Here is an 11,459-nt window from a genome sequence, read left to right on the forward strand (position 1 = left end):
GAAACGTTTACCGCTGGTGCACGCCGACTCTGACAGGTTAATTAGTTTTGGAATTATAATCTCCCAGTCTATCTCGGTTCGGAGAATGCTGGATCAATGGAAGGCAATGACAATCACGGACAGGTTGAAACGTCAACAAGGTATTTATTATTAACAAGGAAAATAAATGAACTGAAGGTCTTTTTATTTCCTTGTCGATTAAATGGGTGAATTCAACTCATATGTTCAATCAACAAAACAAGCAGTCATAGACTGGTACTTACGAAATCGTCAACTTGACCTCTGACCTTGTCAAATTAAAGCTGTCTCCAGAGAAGGTAGCGACGCAAACCAGAAATTTCTGCGATGATTCTGTACCAAACCATCAAAAATCGTAACGTCGACCGAAGCAAAAACTTCCATTTCTCCACGCAATTATTTTATATTATTTTATCAGTCACAAAACCGTAATATTTGGCTATCCACCAACAATCTTTACATAATCCGACGGCTTAGCGAGTCAGGCATGCGACGATAACCTTTATTGGGATAAAAAATTACTTTTAAACATCATCTTTATCGAAAACACCATCAGCGCGCACACGGAAGACCTTACGTGAGTCAACGACGCGTCTGCTCGAGCACACTGCATCACGTGATGACCCATGACGCGCTAGTGAAATATTTTTATACAATCTTAAAACGTCTCCAAAACATTCCATTTTTACCAGAATTTCGACAACCGAGCTTTAAGCGTCCTAAGCGATCGCAAAAACCGAAGACAAAATTAAAATCGAAGTTAAAACGAACTCGTAACGTCGAGCGAAGCAAAAATACTCCATTTCTCCACGTGAATTTACGGAATTATGCTTGACCTCACTGTGACCTTGACCTTTGAACGATTTTGACCAAAATCTAATCAGCACTAGCCACCACCCTCCTGAATCACGTGGTGTAATTTGACATTGGTAGCTTCTTCCGTTCTCGAGTTATCGTGCCTACAAACAAACAAACAAGCAGTCATAGACTGGTACTTACGAAATCGTCAACTTGACCTCTGACCTTGTCTAATAAAAGCTGTCTCTTGAGAAGGTAGCGACGCAAACCAGAAGTTTCTACGATGATTCTGTACCAAACCATCAAAAATCGAATGTTTTGGATGTTTGACCTCACTGTGACCTTGACCTTTGACCGATTTTGACCAAAATCTAATCAGCGCTAGCCATCACTCTCCTGAATCACGTGATGTAATTTAACATTGGTAGCTTCTTCCGTTCTCGAGTTATCATTTTTTGGATGTTTGACCTCACTGTGACCTTGACCTTTGACCAATTTTGACCAAAATCTAATCAGCAATAGCCATCACCCTCCTAAATCACGTGGTGTAATTTAACATTGGTAGCTTCTTCCGTTCTCGAGTTATCTGTACCAAACCATCAAAAATCGGATATTTGACCTCACTGTGACCTTGACCTTTGACCGATTTCGAACAACATCTAATCAGCACTAGCCATCACCCTCCTGAATCACGTGGTGTAATTTGACATTGGTAGCTTCTTCCGTTCTCGAGTTATCATTTTTTGGATGTTTGACCTCACTGTGACCTTGACCTTTGACCAATTTTGACCAAAATCTAATCAGCGCGAGCCATCACCCTCCTAAATCACGTGGTGTAATTTAACATTGGTAGCTTCTTCCGTTCTCGAGTTATCTGTACCAAACCATCAAAAATCGGATATTTGACCTCACTGTGACCTTGACCTTTGACCGATTTCGAACAAAATCTAATCAGCACTAGCCATCACCCTCCTGAATTACGTGGTGTAATTTGACATTGGTAGCTTCTTCCGTTCTCGAGTTATCGTGCCTACAAACAAACAAACAAACAAGCAGTCATAGACTGGTACTTACGAAATCGTCAACTTGACCTCTGACCTTGTCTATTTAAAGCTGTCTCTCGAGAGAAGGTAGCGACGCAAACCAGAAGTTTCTACGATGATTCTGTACCAAACCATCAAAAATCGAATGTTTGGATGTTTGACCTCACTGTGACCTTGACCTTTGACCGATTTTGACCAACATCTAATCAGCGCTAGCCATCACCATCCTGAATCACGTGTTGTAATTTAACATTGGTAGCTTCTTCCGTTCTCGAGTTATCATTTTTTGGATGTTTGACCTCACTGTGACCTTGACCTTTGACCGATTTTGACCAAAATCTAATCAGCAATAGCCATCACCCTCCTGAATCACGTGGTGTAATTTAACATTGGTAGCTTCTTCCGTTCTCGAGTTATCTGTACCAAACCATTAAAAATCGGATATTTGACCTCACTGTGACCTTGACCTTTGACCGATTTCGAACAAAATCTAATCAGCACTAGCCATCACCCTCCTGAATCACGTGGTGTAATTTGGCATTGGTAGCTTCTTCCGTTCTCGAGTTATCGTGCCTACAAACAAACAAACAAACAAGCAGTCATAGACTGGTACTTACGAAATCATCAACTTGACCTCTGACCTTGTCTAATAAAAGCTGTCTCTCGAGAAGGTAGCGACGCAAACCAGAAGTTTCTACGATGATTCTGTACCAAACCATCAAAAATCGAATGTTTTGGATGTTTGACCTCACTGTGACCTTGACCTTTGACTGATTTTGACCAAAATCTAATCAGCGCTAGCCATCACCCTCCTGAATCACGTGTTGTAATTTAACATTGGTAGCTTCTTCCGTTCTCGAGTTATCATTTTTTGGATGTTTGACCTCACTGTGACCTTGACCTTTGACCGATTTTGACCAAAATCTAATCAGCAATAGCCATCACCCTCCTAAATCACGTGGTGTAATTTAACATTGGTAGCTTCTTCCGTTCTCGAGTTATCTGTACCAAACCATCAAAAATCGGATATTTGACCTCACTGTGACCTTGACCTTTGACCGATTTCGAACAACATCTAATCAGCACTAGCCATCACCCTCCTGAATCACGTGGTGTAATTTGACATTGGTAGCTTCTTCCGTTCTCGAGTTATCGTGCCTACAAACAAACAAATAAACAAGCAGTAATAGACTGGTACTTACGAAATCGTCAACTTGACCTCTGACCTTGTCTAATAAAAGCTGTCTCTCGAGAAGGTAGCGACGCAAACCAGAAGTTTCTACGATGATTCTGTACCAAACCATCAAAAATCGAATGTTTTGGATGTTTGACCTCACTGTGACCTTGACCTTTGACCGATTTTGACCAAAATCTAATCAGCACTAGCCATCACTCTCCTGAATCACGTGGTGTAATTTGACATTGGTAGCTTCTTCCGTTCTCTAGTTATAGTGCCTACAAACAAACAAACAAACAAACAAACAGAAACGGAAGTCATCAATATACCTACGAAATCTTTAGATTCCGTAAGTAACAAACAGAAACGGAAGTCATCAATATACTTACGAAATCTTTAGATTTCGTAAGTAACAAACAAACACACAAACAGAGGATGGAAGTCATCAATATACTTACGAAATCTTTAGATTTCGTAAGTAATAATCTCTATCAAATAAATAATTCAACAAGCATTTATAGAAAATGGGCAGAGCAGATGCTTATCACTATTATATGCCTTACTTAACAATTATACACGAGACATGGGTCCCCGTCAGACCATTCAGGGGGAAAAGAAATCCGGTCTCGGATTACCAGGACAGAAGTCGTCGTGCGTCTATTAAAATAACCCAAAATGTGTAAGTGTGGCTTGGTCTGCCTCTTTGAATGAGCTCTCCACAGGTTGGCTCGTTTCTGTTTTTAGAGCTTTGCCTCTCCCTGCACCCACCCACAAACAGGCTCGAATACCAATCGATGTCACATCGTCATTCCCAAGAACCAGGAACGCCAAGAGCCAGGAACGCCAAGAACCAGGAACGCCAAGAACCAGGAACACCAAGAACCAGGAACACCAAGAGCCAGGAATGCCAAGAACCAGTCAGACCTTGCAGAACCAACAGGAACAGTCCAAATGTCACCAACCGTCGTTGCTGCTGTCAAGAGCTGTCAGGAGCTGTCACCAACCACCACTTCAACTCTCATCAGGATCTCTCACCAACTGTCATCAGAATCTCCCACCAACAACCGTTGCAACGGTCATCAGGATCTCCCACCAACTGCCATCAGGGCGGTCCTGCTGTCCTTTTATAGGCGACCAGTGTGGGCGGAGCCTCAAGCACAACTTCAGCCAAATCCAGCTTGCTTATTGGCACATTTGTACACGAGACCTCCAACCGTCCATTCTCGCGCTCATTCTCTCCCGTCCATCAAACGAGATGCAACTCCCAATGAACACAGGCCTGGCTTACGACGCCATGTTTTTGGCACTGGACAAACTCCAGAAAGCGGCCATTTACCAGAATAAATGAGCGGAAACATGAAGCAATGACAGAACATTAACAGGCAATCATCACCTCTTTGTTAAGCCCGATTTGAAGAAGAGCCGGTCAGCGTCCATAAAGCCACTGAACGGGTGTCGGTCGTTGTTGGAAAAAGGAGGGTGTCGAACATCAATGGAAAAAGGTGGGTTGTTGATCGTTGATGAAAAAAGGTGGGTGCCTGAGGTAAACGGTCCGACCAGAATCCCACCACACAAGGGGATGGATCTATTCTGAAGATGCATTTATGGAAATAACTGTCGGAGGACATGGATGCTGTGTGCATTACTTGGATCCGATTCTGAAATCCATAACAATATATATTGTTTCGGTTGTGGGGGTAGATGGAAGAATTTAATCGGGAATATAGCATTGTATAGAGATGCTTGGTCCGTGGACGTGTAGGAGGTTGCTCGATGTAACTAAGTAGGGAACCTGTGAGCTTAAGTGTTACGTGTCGCCACACAAGGGGGTGGTGTCATGTTAATTAGCGAGGGTTTAAGAATAAGCTTCCCCAGTATGTAATCACCCCTCTATGATTTTTTCCCTATGTTTCTATATTTCAAGATCGGCAATAAAGGTGGGGAATACATCCCGAAAACAAGCAAACGGGCAGAAAGCCCCACCTGTTCAAAGGGTGCCCCACCTTCAAAGGCGAAAAAAATATATTTTAAAAAATCAATTCCAGATTCAGTCAAGTACTCTTCGGGATTATTTGATCAATGCAAACAACCTCAGCGGTATAGTTCGCTGGAGCTATATTTTTATTTTTTTTTTGAAATGACTTTTTTTTATTAACCGCTGTCACAACGGGAACCCAACGGGTTCATGGGTCATGTAATCAAATGGAAAAAACGATGCCGAACCAGGATACATCAAGGATATCTGAAAGATGCACAATGACAGATTATAATCATTTCATGAGAGTAATAATAAAATAATCAATGATTCAATTTATAACAGCAATATTATGACCTCCCATAATACTTTTACATGCTGTTGTGCAACATTAAACAACTAACTTACATGAATGATGTGGCCTGCCACGACCAGCACGTTATTCACACAGGATGGACCGAAAAGGTCAGACTATACAGGATGACCGTAGTATCGATCTCTGTCATGTGGATATCAACCTGTATAAACCACACGACAGTTAGTGTTTCTTATCTGGAATGCTCAGGAAGCCTAAACTACTCATCACTACTAAACTTACCCGTTTCTTTGGTGGCATGGTAAAGTTGTTGGGATTTTCAAAAACTGCAAAAAAACATTACCACATTAACTTCTTGTAACAACCATTTTGCACATGACTGGACCTGATGTGGCAGAAAACGACGGGACCGATTTTCGGGAAAAATGCGCCAAAATCTGGAATTGCGCCAAATCAAACACTTGTTCGTGTTGCAGTGTTGCAGTCAAACGCAGTGTTGGTGCAGATCTCGTGCACTGCGCACTCCTCTCTTGGTAGCTCGAGGGCAAACGGTTTGCACTTGCATGAAGAACAGACATTCAAACAGCCAAACAGACAGGCTAACTGACTCTGTGTTCACATTCTTCATCCCATAAGAGGTTCCTGTGCCAAATTTGGTAGCTCGTGGTCAAACGGTTTGTGTATGTGTAAAGGACAGACAAACAAACAGACCTCCCACACTCAGTCTAGATTTTTCCCACCATTTACACGAGTTTTGGATTTTTTTGTTGTTGTTTGTTTGTCTATTACCTCTTCTGCATTTACTTGTATTCTCACTTTTTCTTTCCCTTTCTCCTTTTATTGGATTCGCTATATATGCTAGATATCCCTTATTGTCGGGTTTTCCGTGTGTGTGTGTGTGTGCGTGCGTGCGCGCGCGCGCGCGTGTGTGTGTGTGTGTGTGTGTGTGTGTGTGTGTGTGTGTGTGTGTGTGTGTGTGTGTGTGTGTGTGTGTGCGTGTGTGTGCGTGTGTGTGGGTGTGTGTGCGTGTGTGCGTGTGTGTGTGTGTGTGTGTGTGTGTGTGTGTGTGTGTCTGCAACGCGAGGCTCCACAGCACGAACCAGCGAACCGATTTCGATGAAACTTTGCCAACATGTGCAATATGTACTGGGAATGTGCGCGTTTGAATTTCGTTGCCGAGCAACCACCCGTTGCTGTGCAGCGGCCGAAAAACTGCGTACAGTATTTTCAATACTTGTCCTTCAGTTTTGAATGTAGAGAAACGAGACTTCGGAATTAAACACTTTGAGATATTTGGAAAATTTTACTCAAGCCGATTTTTGATTGAGGTTTTATTTTTCAAATGGTAGTCCTTCAAAAATAGGGTGTCTATTTACCGTCATTTTTTATGAGCAGTGCCAGTTGGCAAAATACGCAATAGGAAAAATCTTGCCAGGCAGAGGAACAATTGTATGTGAACCAATACGTCTTGGCAATGAATCTTCGTCGGTGGATCGGTCAGAATGAAAAGCATCGTATCCAGCGCTTCGATCCTAGCGAATCCCTCGTCGCCTGCCGGCTTGTTTCTTTCTTTCTTCGCCAGTAAAATGTTTTTGGCTTTCTTTGATGGGGGTGGGGGATTTTAGTACATTTGCTTTTGTGACATCTTCTGCATTGTGCTTTGAACATCTTTTTTTTTCTTCCTGGTGAGCTGGAAGGAGTGCAGGTCAAGATTACTGTTCATGTAAACTTCCCGATTCATATGACCGTTTCATGCTGCTGCTCTGGTGGTATTCCATCTCCATGGCGAAGTGAATATCCATCGTTTTCTAATTTGAGCTCCAAAAATACATTAGAAAATAATGTAAAAAAAAACGTTTGATGACAACCTTTGATAAAAATTCACTGGATATTTTGGATGAGAATCTTTTTCACATCCTCATCTGTCAAACTTATTAAAGAATGATTTGTACTTGGTGAACACTCCCTGTTCACTCAGGTTAAAATGAATGAGAGTTAATACAAAGGCAATTCCATCGCTCTCGAATCTCGAAGCACAAACCTTCTTGCTCAGCGTTTATGAATTGGAAGGGCTTGTGGGAGTCTATGTAGACACGGCTACCACAGCGTTGAGAGAAACACTCCATTTCCCCCCTTTACCACAAGCTTTGGTGTGCAGTTAAAAATGATGATCCAGTGCCTTTAACCAATTCCTTTACGCAATCATTTTTTTTGATGCCCATGAAGTTTATAGTCTGCTTTTAGTATATAGTTTGTGATTATCAAACAGTGTAGATGAGGTCGTACATATTTGGCATTCTCTAGATTTACCTATTTTCCTTTAGTTTTTACATTTATACAGATGCAACTGGGGTGAAAAGATCTGAGCGGTCGGTGTGAAGTCTTCAACCTGCCACACTTGCTGTTTTTCAATTGAGATGTTCTTTACTTTTAAAAAAAAATGCAATTTTAAAAAGCAATGAATCCACCTTTGGCAAAATACTATTTGGTCCAAATGCTGAAACACAGAGTCACCCAAAAATCTGTTATTTCTGTTTTGAGTCTTCATCACGAAGACAAATATCATTTTAAAATGCAGAACTTATATACAAATTGGCATGTAGGGTATCAGGAAGCAAATTAAGCGAGATGCCTTGTTTGTATAACTCAACACGACGTCATTACTGATATAATTTAACATCTACTCTGATTGACCAATCAATATTCTCGAGTAAGTACAAACCAACAGGGAAAAACGTCAACATGTATCTTTAAAGTGAAATATCCACAAATCAGTAAGATAGATCATGATTTCAAGGGGACATTATGTACTTCCCTTTGTCAATAAATAAACGTTTCTGGAACATCCAGAAGAGAGACAGCTACAGTACACTATTTACCTCTGCCAATGAAGGTGGGCGGAGGTTATGTTTTCACCCCAAACTGTTTGTTCCTTCCAAAATCCAAGATTTGCAAGTATATTGGTTCGTGTGGTTTGTGACTTGCAGAATCGAAGAATTTTCAAGTATATTGGTCAGTCGATTTTGTTATTCTGTCCGTCTGTTGCCTACATATCACAATTCTAAACCGATCGTCATAAAACGTTACCAAGTTGTGGAGGTAATCTCAACTGAGAAGCCGATTGATTTTGAGGTCAAAGGTCATCTTGAGGTCAAATTTATGAAATCGTCATTTTTCTTCCGATTGACTTGAAATTTGAACAAGATGTGCATATTGTGTCACTGAATTGGGAAACCAACTATTTTTGAGGTCAAGAGGTCAAAGGTCAACTCTCGGTCAAACTTCTACAATCATCAATTTTCAACTGAAAAAATCATCAATTTTTATCCTATTCACTTGAAAGTTGAACAGGATTTGCATAGTCCATTGCTGAATTTGAAAACCAACTATTTTTGAGCTCAAAGGTCAAGTCAAGGTCAAACTTCGAAAATCATCAATTTCAATCTGAAAAATCATGAATCTTCATCCAATTGAACTGAACTTTTATTAAGATTGTGAAATTTAAATCTTTATGAAATGGACAATTTGATGTATCCATGGCAACCTTTGGAGGGGGAAGGGGGTGGATTTTGCAAATAGCATACTCTGTATGATGTCTTTTTCTTATTTGTTTATCTGTCAATCTCCTTCAGGTCATTTTTTCCATTTTTTTAATTCAGATATTCATGAAACTTCACCACCTCGTGGAGATAGTGACAAGGACGAAGCCTATTGTTTTTGAGGTCAAAGGTCAGATAAATCGTCAATTTTCAACTGATTCACTTGATATCTGTGCATATTTTACAACATAAAACACATGTAAGTATTTGGCTGTTTCCCTTCATAAGGACGATTTAAGAAGGGTTTTAAAGGCCAATCTTTTAACATGACTGTGTGTTGACTGCGGTCTGTTTTTACCTCCGCCACCGAAGGTGAAGGATGTTGTGTTTTCACCCCTTTCTGTCTGTTTGTTACTTGCAAAATCGAAGATTTTTCAAGTATATCCATCCGTCGATTTTGTTATTCTGTCTGTCTGTCTGTTTGTCGCCCACAGGTCACAATTTTAAACCGTTCTTTATTAAACTTTACCATATGTTAGAATTTGTCATGAGGAATAAGCCTATTGTTTTTGAGATCAAAAGGTCAAAAGGTCAACATCGGCCAACACCTGAGGTGAGATTTCTAAAATCCTCAATTTTCATCCGATTGACTTGAAATTTGGAGAGTATTTATATTTCAGATCACTGAATTCAACCAACCAATTATTTTGGAGGTAAACATGGACCAAAAGGTCAACATAGCCCCAAAGTCAACAATTAAGGTGGTACTTCTAAAATCCTCAATTTTCATCCCATTGACTTGAAATTTAGAGAGTATTTATATTTCAGATCACTGAATTCAACCAACCAATTATTTTGGAGGTCAACATGGACCAAAAGGTCAACATAGCCCCAAAGTCAACAATTAAGGTGGTACTTCTAAAATCCTCAATTTTCATCCCATTGACTTGAAATTTGAAGATGATTTGCATATTTGATCATTGAATTCAACCACCAATTATTTTTGAGGTCAAATTTGTTTTATGGACTTTGCGAGTGTCGTGCTCTGTGTGACGTCTTATTCTTCTTTGTTTGTCTGTTTGTTTGTTTGATTGTTTGTTTGTGTGCAGGATATCTGAAAAAGTTGTGGACGGATCCGGATGAAATTTTGTGAACAGGTTCGGTGTGTGACAAGGACGAACCAATTAGATTTTGGTGAAGATCCAGATCCGGATCCGACTGCTATAATTTTTTTGAGTGATTCTTCACCATTGAGAGATGGGGCCAAAAATGATATATAGCGTGATATTTCAAAAAGTTGTGGATGGATTCAGATGAAACTTCGTGGACATGTTGGTTGTGTGATGCAAGGACGAATCGATTCGAGTTTGGTGAAGATCCGAATCCGGGTCTGGATAAGATAATTATTTAATTTTTAAAGTGATTCTTCACCATTGATAGTACCAAAAAGGATATAGTACTATATAGCATGATATTTCAAAAATGTATTGGGCCCAATATGTTCTCGTGGATCAGGAATTGCGTGACGGAGGTATTCACTCTACTGAGTACCATCCAAATTGAGAATAAAAAAACTCGAAAGACATTTTTCATAAAAGAGTAATTACGTCTCTTCTTTTGGAAATGTGGACGGTGACTTGCAAACCAAGCTCAAGGGCGGTGCACAGAAGCGTTTTAAAAAAAATAATAAGTACAAGGTGCAGGGAGGTGAAATTCGCTGCACCTGATGTGCAACATATGCAGAGTAAAACGAGTGTTGATTTACGTTTGTAGGATGTCTAATATATAAAGAAGATAGAAGCACACTTGACACTCAGCTGAGGCTTCAAACTTTGGCATGCCCATGTGACTATGCCATCGAAATGAAATGTTCCAGAATGTAAAGAAAATATGGTCACATTTGTACATGTAGTGCGTTAAAATAATGCTTTTTCTTGCTACGAAACATATCTTTCAGTCTCCTTGATTATTTCAAATAAAATAACTCCAACCCATAATTTTTGACAGGCTTTCATACTAGAACTGTGTATAAAACTGAAAAACATGGGTGGATGTAATTAATAAACATAGTGACCCCTGTGAGTATGTTTATTAATTACATACTCTTTGAACGTGAGTTGGACTGTGAGTACATCTATTAATTACTTTTTATTGGACCTTGACTACATCTATTAATAATTACAGACAATTGGAACATACCTTTTACACATGCAGAACTTTAGAGCCCTTTACACCTTTTAGACTCCTGAGAGCTTTTAGACCATTTTTTACATTTTAAACCCTTTGGACCTTTTAGGACCCTTTACACCCTTTTGACCATTTTGACCCCTTCAGACCCCAAAGAACCTTTAGAACCCTAAAACCCTTTAAGACACCTTAAGACGCTTCAGACCCCTAAGACCCTTAAGACCGCTTATAACCCTAAGACTCTTTAAGACCCTTTACACCCTAAAGACCCTTTAGACCCCAAAGACCCTGAAGACCCTTAATACCTTTTAGATACTTTATAGACCTAAGACCCTTTAGGAACCTGAAGACCTTAAAGGCCCAAAAGACCCTTGAAGAACCGAATACCTGACAGACCCTATAGACC

General features: G+C 40.2%; 1 long non-coding RNA gene across 2 annotated transcripts in view; it reads left to right on the forward strand.

Moving 5' to 3' along the window:
* LOC147022737 (uncharacterized) overlaps positions 1–11,459 on the forward strand; it is a 77,606-nt gene that overhangs the window by 15,486 nt on the left and 50,661 nt on the right. Inside the window, exon 3 of one of the 2 annotated variants that reach the window (XR_015059885.1) lies at positions 8,987–9,047. The exons of the other annotated variant lie outside the window; for it this stretch is intronic. This is a non-coding gene — a long non-coding RNA (uncharacterized LOC147022737). Of the gene's footprint in view, positions 1–8,986; positions 9,048–11,459 lie in introns of those variants that run through there. 2 annotated transcript variants of the gene reach the window in all.

The sequence above is a fragment of the Eptatretus burgeri genome, chromosome 7 (genome assembly GCF_056783735.1).
Source record: "Eptatretus burgeri isolate ZD-2024b chromosome 7, Ebu_testis_v1, whole genome shotgun sequence".
Lineage (NCBI taxonomy): Eukaryota > Metazoa > Chordata > Myxini > Myxiniformes > Myxinidae > Eptatretus > Eptatretus burgeri.